Source organism: Caloenas nicobarica, chromosome 2 (assembly GCF_036013445.1).
Source record: "Caloenas nicobarica isolate bCalNic1 chromosome 2, bCalNic1.hap1, whole genome shotgun sequence".
NCBI classification, from domain to species: domain Eukaryota; kingdom Metazoa; phylum Chordata; class Aves; order Columbiformes; family Columbidae; genus Caloenas; species Caloenas nicobarica.
The window spans coordinates 139,576,621-139,586,678 of NC_088246.1; positions in this window are offsets into that span (position 1 = coordinate 139,576,621).

Genomic DNA, 10,058 nt, shown 5'->3' on the forward strand with positions numbered 1-10,058 from the left:
AATTTATTTCCTTAAAAATATACAATGGAAACAAGATATCTATCCTGCAATATAGAGGAAGGGCTGTATGAGCTCAGAGACCTGGCATGATGCAGGATCCAGGGGGAATCCCCCTCAAAAACCTCACTCTGGAGCACTGAGGAAGAAATGATCCCCTCCCTGCTCCCGTGAGTCCTGACTCCGCTCAGCTTCGCAGGGGCTGGCAGGAGCATCGGTGTGAGCTTCTGCAGAGCCAAAACTTCTCCCCAGGATATGAGATCCAGCACAGCACTGTTAAACATCCTGAAAATCTGCCACCTCTCATGAAGAAAAGAGTTGGAGGTGGTTTCCCTCTTCTCCCCAGTGGACGGAAGCTCTTTGCACTGTTTGTAATGTAGCCAAATATCTTCTTCAAACAAAATATTTCCCTCCTGAAGCATATCAGCCAAAAACCTGGAGGAAACCCTGGTACAGCTTTCCCTCTGAGATGACAGTTCTTACTGGGAAAAATAAGAGAATATAATTCTGTGACTGGGAAAGACCTTGACATCAGTGATGTGAGATATCAGACTGAAGAAGGGAAATACTTAGTTTCCGACATAAAAACTGGTCTCTTTGCTTGTTGACCTTTTAAAAGACAACAGAAGAAACACTCAGTTTTTTTAATATATACACATCTAGGTAGATAATTTATACAAATATATTTTGTATGGTGGGTATTAAAAGCCTAAGTAATTGTGGAATTTTGTTTATTTTACCCAGAAAAGCTAAACTAAGATCACTGAAGGCAGGGACTTTTCTTCTCAGTCGTATAAAGTTTAGCACAAGAAGTATTGAATAATACCACCGACTTCTGAGCAGTGCAGTGTTATAAAAGGTAGCTTACTCCTCTTGTCTCACTGAGCCTTTTCTTGTCACTTGCATTCATAAAGGCTTGTCCATCCTTTTCTTCCTATTTACTTCTCAAAGTTTTTCTGCTCTGGTATTTAATAAAAAGATTTCATTAAATTCATGAAGATAATATTCAGTGCTTCAGAAACTCAACTCCATTGGGCTCTCTGCTTACGGTTATCATACAGACAGCTGCTTATTGTCCTTTTCTAACCAAAGTGGTCAAACCAAAGAGACAACAAAGACAAATATTGAAGCTTTCTACCTCTTCCGAAAGAGAAATTTTTCTAAGTGAGCTGACCTGTGAGCAGCAGAACTATCATAGCCTTTTGTCTCAAACATACATGTCCAACAACTCACACACTCATAACCCCCACAAACCTTTCCACCATACCCCCAGTTCCTCATTCAAGTCTTCCCACTTATTACCAGGTCCCATACCCATCAGATGGACAAATCAGAAGTAGCCTATGTGGTGCTTTGTTGTGAAATGGGCATCCAGCATTCAGCTGAGGAATACACATGTTATTCGGCTGGTCAGCTACACAGTGCATGGCTGCTGGGCTCACTCTCCATATGCCCTCTCAGTAGAAGTATTAATTTTGGCTGTCCTCTTGGTGATTTTCATAGATTGGTACATTCCTATCTTTGAAGTCAATTTTGCTAGAAATTAGCAAATGGGCTTAAAAAGTTATAGGGGGAGAGGACTAAGGTGTCATGATTACTTAAGTCTTTTCCACATAAAGCTAAAAATGCCTACACTGAAAAAACACCTTTAAAAAGATATTTTATCCACAAAATTTTCCATGCAAGCAGTTAATGTGCCACAAGGAGCAGAAAATATGGAAAAAAAATGTTTTCAGACTACTTTTCTTGGGCTCAGCGTCTATTTTTTCATTTCCACATTAAACAAAAGAGCCAGTCATATGTAGGTTAATAAAGTGAACACAAGGGAGATGTACCTCCAAATTGGAGCCAGACGGTGAATAACAGAGCAGGAATGTACTTAAACCTCGGTACCAGCTCGTGACAAGGTCTGCTCTCTGTCTTAGCCCTTGGATTTTGGAAAAAAGCTTCAGGAGCTAAGAGAAAAACTTTCAGCCTGACAAATACTCCTTGGCTGGAAAAGGCTCCTGTTTTAATTCAGCACAGATGTGACTTTTAATGAAATCATTATGGCTTTGCAGCTGCATGGATGATACAAACCTTTTTAAAGGAATAAATGACTCAAAATGCTTTATTTTCACTGCACCATTATGCTTGACCTTTGCCAGGGTACAATCCTAAAACCAGCTACAATGCTGTTTATGGTTACCTGTCTCTCATCTACTCTAATCTTAGGAGAAATGGGGCAGCCTGACTCCTGCTAGATGAGAAAAGAGAATAGCCCATACCTCCCAGGTGGGACTCAGCACTTTGCAGGATTAGTTGCCTGGTGAGTACAGACACCAATGGTAAACAAAAAGGAAAAAAGTCTAAATGCACCAGGCGGCTAACAGCAAAGACATACTGGGTCACATTAGCACAGTCACTAGATAACACTGAAAACTAGGTCAATGTGAGGAACACTGGGAGCTTTTTCTGCAGCATTCTCCAGAAATTAAGCTGGATCTAAGGGCTGGCTATTTGGCTCACATTCAGACACCTGCTTCATGCAGGCACAGGGGTAAATCGTAAATTTAATTTCTTCTCTTCATTTCATGTCTTAATTCTGGTGGGCAAGAGACAAGACAGACACCTGTGTAATAAGCTTTTCTTATAGTCAGGTAGCATCATCTTCATCTCACCTAACTTCTGTCTGATCAGGGAGAGTCTGCTAGTCTCCCTCCACACAGTGGCATCTCTGGGGGAAACTCACCACACAAACCCTAGGATGGAATAAATCAGCTCCTAGAGAGAGCCTGCCTCCACATAAAGAAGCTCAGACTAGACGGTTTTCAGATAGCCATTAAGGTGCAGCAAATCCCACCCTTATCATGTATGACCCCAGTGAGTAATTAAAAAAAAAAAAGCCAGAAAAATAATGAAGATCAAACAAATCTCTTCCATCTCACAGAACAAGCACTATTGTCCTAAACACGGAACTTAAAAGTTACTTTCAGGTAAGACTTTTTGGTCCATCTTCTTTCTTTACATTGTTTCTGTATGCACATAATTCTCCTGATTTATATCAGATTTGTTCCCCTATAAGGAAGAAGAAATCAGACCCCTGTGGTCAACGTTTTCTTTCACCCAATATGCCCTGTACAGGCATTGCACTCCTCTGGCCCCGATTCAGTAGAGCACTTGTACATTTATTTAAAGACTGCTGAGTAAAGGCCAGAGGTACCATCCTGTGCTCAGCAGTGAACTAATAAGCCAAATACTACAGGTTCAAGTCCTACATGCTGACAAATTCACATTCCTGAAAGTCTCCACATTACTGTAATATGTTACATCTTCTTATTGACTCAATGAAGTTTTAAAAAATATTTACCAATATTCATATGAAAGACTAGTACAAGTCTCCAATAATTGCCCCATAAAATGTATATAATAGAGGAGTACATGGAAATAAAGGAAATATTGTAAGAGAAAAGTTCATTTCCAAGGGTAACAAGAAAAGGAAATAAGAGGATCCTGGACAATCGATGAGAGAGCTATGAGCAATTCTGTTTAGGGGGAGACAGTTTAAAGTTATTATTCTTTGGCAAATCATCCTGAATGAATTTCATCATTCTTGATTGAAATGTGGTTTTTTGACACTTTAATTATGAAGAAATTGTTCCTGAACCATACAATATGAGCAGAGATGCCATAAGTTTAAGTAAAATGCTATTAACTCCTCATTTTGCAAAATTCACAGTCTCATTCAAATTAAGCAGCATTTCTCTGCAATAGATGAAATGAGTATTGCAAAAATGGCATTGTATGAATGAATTCAGGAACATTTTAATCATTTTATGCTTTATATACATATATATGTGTGTGTGCACGTGTCTGTGTATATATCAAGAATGTCATTCTGGCAACTTTGCAGCATAATGAGTAAATACTTTTTCCATAGTAACATACTATCTTCTTGGAAATGAGAAACATTCACTACAGCAGTATAACGAAGCAATGTTCATTAAAAAAGGGTACATAGGTAACGGATTTGTATTACACATTACACCACCTACTTAACTAAAATACAGACTCTATGTATTCACCTAATTTTATTCCTTATACCCTCCTGCTCCCCATTTATTATCGAGCCACCACATTTATAATTCATTTGGACCACTTTGCTCCAGAATAAAGCACAACCAGCCCATACAGTATGATGTTTACCTCTCACCCCCCTCTTGTGTGGTTTTTTCTTCCCTTCCTTTTTATACTCACAAATCATTTTCACATGCTACAGCTGATGGATTGTCAGCTGCATCCCTTTTAAAATTTAACAAAAAAAAAATGAGCTCAATTTGGTTTTCTTTAATAAATATATGTTTCTGAATAACATAGGGTGAACAGTTACTTCAGGTATTACATAATAGTCTAGCTCAATTGATAACATTTAAAGCCTCTAAATCAGGTTTTAAATTTGTATGACAAGTACCCCACATATGACATTTAAGCTAATAACTTGCTTTATAAATTTATGGACCCTTCTCCTTCCTATAATGCTAGAAAAACAGGAAGCTTTTGTGCTAAAGCATTTTGATTCCAAAATGTTGCAAACTCTGTGTTTCACATTTACGGAATCTGTGTTCCTCTGCCATGCAGTAAATTTTCAGGTTATAAAAGGGCACTGCAGATGGCACAAAACATAAAAAAGAGACAGAACATAACAAGCCCTTTTCAACACTAGCCAGCACTGAACTGGAGCACATTGCTCTACTATATATAAAGAAACAAAACAAACCAACCAAACAAACAAAACCAAAAAAGAAACAACACTAAAAAAACATTCCTTAGGGAACAGGGCAGGCATTTGTAGAACTTCTTTTCTTGTAAGGCATCCTCAACTCTATTTTGGCTGCGGGAGTGAAGCAAGATTATAGTTGCTGAACAGAAGCAAGGACACAGCAACAAACCAAATATCCCACGTCAGCTCACTTCTCCATTTTCACATTCAGGGTAGACGAATATGCAAAAAAAAAAAAAAGTCTGGCTACACTGTAGGTAAATGTGTAGATTTTTTTTGTCCTATTGGCGTTGGGGCAGTCAGGTTTTCACTGAGTCACTTAGTTCCTTACTGTATGTCCTTTGTCCAGCTCTATTAAAATATAGAACATGCGTAAGTGTATTAATTCAGATTACATAGTTGTATGTACACATGCTGACCTGATTTATAAGAACAGTCTTCAGTAAGTACTTAACACCTTGAATCTCCAGCTCAGCTGCACTCAAATGACTTATATTAGACTCAATTCTCACCTCAGCTTGCTCAAATACAAAATTCCCTGTTGTTCAGGAGACTGGTGGCTAATCAAATGCCAACCAATTAATGAAAAATAAGAAGTAAGACACCAGATACACTGAAAATCACCAGCCAGCATAACAGGAAACAAAGCTGAGTGAAATTATAATTTCAGAATGTTATTATTAATTTGCAATTGAAGAAGGCAGACTAGTCTTGTGGTTAAAAATCTGTAAAAGGACTTGGGACCAGACACATGGTTTGCTTCTTGGCTACGATGAAGTCTCCCTGAATAACCCTGCACTGGACAATTTCTCTTCCGTGTCATTTTCCCATATATGAAATGATGATACTTATACAATGAAATTATGACACTTGTTTCTCTTCCCATCTCTCTGTCCTCTTTCCTCACCTTCACCCATGGAAGCAATGGAACAGCAGCTGCTCACTCCTATAAGCCTGTTACATAGCACTTCTATCCTACTAGGGATCTTCTATCTCTGTCATTATCAAAATGGGGTTTCATTTCATTTTCATTAAAAAAAACAAAAAATAACCACACCACCACCACAAGGCGTAGGTTAAGGAAATCCAAAATGCAAAATTTTACAATAATATTTTTTCAAAGAAATCTATTACCATTACTAAAGAAAAACACTATCTGAGGACTCAGTGGAACTATATATATGTGCTAATCATAAAATACAAATGGTATGCAAATTAAGATATTAATTATATATTTCAATACTACTCAACCTTACCATACTACAAGCCGTACGCTCAACCCTTTAGAAGTACTATTTTTTTCTGTAATATTGAACTGAACAAAACCTTCTGCAAAATAAACAAACAGATATTAATTAAACATTATTCAATCTTAAATAAGTCTGCATATATAATTTTACTATAAAATCAATAATATTTTCTATTTTCCTATTAAACAATATAGTCAGCATTTTTCTCTAAGCAGGGTTGTCTTTTGGTGATGTTCTAGGGCTCATATTATGCAAAACATCAAACTACAGGGCCCATTTCAGGACTATATATACCTTTCCTTCCAGCAAACTCAGCAATTATAAAACTCTTCCAACTCTTTTTTCTGAAATACATTTATTGAATGGACAATATCCATGCATGTTAGACCAAAAGGGGTTGAGTAACTAGATAAAAGCCTTATTGACTTGTATCAATTGGCCTACTGAAAGACACTTTTCTTCACATAAATACAATCAATGAAGTAAAAATTTAATATTATTATTATTAAAGACAAAAATGCAGAAATGCTGGAGTACACCTAGAAAAAAATACAAATTAAAAAGGCTTTAAAAATAGTTTTTCTTTACTTTAGCAGTATGTACAGCATGGCATATCTCAACCCATTAAATACATTAATATATGTTTGCATTAATAGATCAATATCCAGAACATGCTTGTTCATAATGCGTTACAGATGGCTCTCCTCTAATTATTCACATATTGCTATATGAAGGTTATGATGTTTACTGCTTTTATGGTCCTTTGAGTTACTGTTTTGATAACTCTGTATAACTTTGAAGAACTTCAAGGTGACACTGCATTCCACTCACAAGTCCTCTCTTGTTCCTGTATATGTGCTTAGCATACAAATTGGAAGATTTCTATTTACAGGTCAGACACTAAGTGAACAACAATCTGTATTGGATAATTGAAATAATATACTAACCTATGCTTCTTATTTATTGTTTACATAGTTGACCAGACAGCATAATGATTTGAAATTTAAGAATGATGTCTCTACTTGCAATGTTCTCATTGCTTTCTTAAGTATCTGTGAATAATTATGGTCAAAAATTTTGCAAACTGTTTCAGGAATAAACCGCACACCAACCCTCTGATTTACACTATTCTACTGGAATTACTTAAAAAAACATAAGTGGAAGCATCATTCTTTGTAGATTAGTTTTCTCCATCCAAAATCTTATTTTTCATTAGAAAAGATACTTCAGAAGAGAACATTATATTATTTAATGTAATTCAAAACAAATAGCCATGCTATATTAATCAATAATAATATAACTGATTTAAATATTTAGAATAATCTTCCAAGCACACATATTTTTAATATACCGTTTCCATTGTTTAGATATAACTATGAAGTCTATTTAGATTTATATACTCTCTTAATCTTCCTGAAAGAAGAATTATACAAATCAGAAGAATGAAGCACTTCAGAAATGTTCTTGCAGGAGTGGAAGAGGAGACTTTTTGTAGTTTAAAGGTGGAAGAAGGCTTCTGCAAAAACTCTTCCAAATTACTTTGTTCCTCTGAGTCAATTTAATCCCTTGCAGAGAATATCTTCTGGAGTGACCTCCTTGAACCTTTCTGACCAATGCAATAAAACACTAAAAGACCTAGAGATTAGAAAAGAGAGCCTTGAAACTGAAAAGAGTGTTCCTCAGGGCTATAAGTTACACCAACAGAGTAAGAATGAATCCCAGTGGGAAGGGAAGATCCTGTATCCCCACCATTAATTATCTGCTTCGTAATCTACTCCCATTATAATTGTAATACTTTCCAAATGCAGCTCTCCTTTCTCATGCCTGCAGCAATGCACATTGTTCCCTGTCTGATAAAACCCCTCTTTGTTTGGGAATTGCAAGCTATGTAAACTGCATAACAGTCTTTAAGAAAAGAATTGGATCTTTGTTGTGTTTATGCTACACATTTCCATTCTGTGTTTTGTACAAATGATTTGCCTATAGAAACTGCAGAGATGTTGCAATAGCAGAATTTAAGAAATACTGATCCACACATTTAAATGCTGCTTTATTCCATGCACAGCTTTAAGCACTGTGTGTGTCCTCGTTAATTATGTTTGTTCTTCCCTGTTATTTAAAAATAAGGAAAACCAATCTTATTCTTGGGTACAACTGAGGACACCGAAGGCTTGCTCAGAATTATCCACAAGAATCCTTTTGACTGTGGACAAATACAGTGCAGGTGTTTAAAAGAGGAGGAGGGTGTTTATTCCCATAGATCACACACCTTGCCTCCACCTCACACTAGGAGCATTGTCCACTGGTACAACACAAGCTGCAAACTGCACTCCTGCACAAGTCAGTCGGAGGCACTACAGCTGTATCCCCTGCTTTACTGCCTGCCCAGCCCATGCCATCCTCTGCCTGAGGCCAGAAGGCAGGATCCTGGGGCAGGGACTAAATGTGAGGGTCTCTTGTTGCAGAAGACCGCCCTGGTCTTGCCAGGGTTGCTCTGACTCTGTTACTGCACACGCACTGGTAACAGGGCATTTCTCACAGCTTTGTGGTCCTGGGCCTTGAAAAGTACAGGACAGGAAGTTTTCAGAGAAGGTAATAAGACATGAAATGCACACCTGTAATTTCACAACAAAGTCAAATTGTATTTTCTGCCTATAATCTACATGGCCATATATAGTGTACACCAATTTTAGAGGCTTTCATCATTTTTTTCTCATGTTTTTTCCTTTTCCCAAGAGTGCAAAACTACTCGAGCAATAAGACTCCTTCAGTCGGCATTGCTAAGTACAATCTTCGCTAAAGCCTAACACCTAAGTATTTCAAGTATAATTCAGCAATGGCTCAGTTGCTAATGAAATGTAAGAAAGATCTCTGAAAAAAAGGAATGAGGCCTATGGTTTATGAAAGGATTTGTGGGAATTGGGGAACAATTACCATTCACTAAGACACTTGCTTTGCCAGCTGCATACATATATTCTATGTCTATGAAGACCCTAAGCCACAAAGCTGAAATAATCTTTCAGGAAGGCCAATGTTTTGAGGGGTTCATCGTTACAAAGGCAAGCGAGATAATCAAGAACTAGTCATTTATAATCAGAGCTTTTAGTAACAGACTGACTGGTTTTAATCAGGAATGATTCTAATTTTTTTAATAGTTATTCAATATCCTCTTTTTTTTTTTTGCTTTGAAATTATTTTTTTTCCCCAAAAAATATTTGGGTCAGATTTTATCTTCAAGGTTTGCTGTTTATTTTTCTACTACTTCTAAAACACAGAAGAAAAGTGGTAATAGAGTAATCATTTTACATTAAGCAACAGCAGAGGAGTAATGAAGTGGAATCACAGTGTTCAAGTCCTTCATTTACAAAGCACTCTTTTATCCCAAACACCTGCATCTGTCCCCAGGCTGAGGGAGCATTTTGACTTAAAACAGAATGTTAGAAGCTCTAGTGCATTATCGCTTCAGATCACCTACAGCCGACTGATTCTGGCTGTCAATTAATGTTATTACCACCTAATCAAATGCTACTTAATGCAAACTGTGGGCTATACCCTTGGCTTTGTATACAGCTTGGAATTCACAGTTGAAGAAAAGAAGCTGCAAAGGGCAGTTTACAGAAACCGCAACTATTATGGTAGTTTCTAAGCCAGACAGAGAAGTAAAAAGAATCACATGTATTTCAAGAGGGAAAATGTAGTTACTTTCCATGTGTATGCAAGGTTCATACTGTCAAGAGTATCACAGGTTTAGAGGGTTCAAAAACATAAAGTCTTTATGTTAGGTGGGACTCACTCCCTGCTCTGTAAAAATATTCCCAAAATTGGAGTTGGGGGCAGGGTGAACTAACTGATCTCCAGAGACACCTTCCAACCTCAGCTCTTCTGTGATTCTCTAATAAGTAGGATTAACCTTCCAGGTGGTGCAATTACGATATACAACTAGTTATGGTACACAGCCTTGCGCCTTCTTGCAATCACCTGAATGGTAGTTCACATCCAAGGTATCTTCCTTTTCACCTTCATCTTCCTGAGAAAACACCTTACTCAGCAGC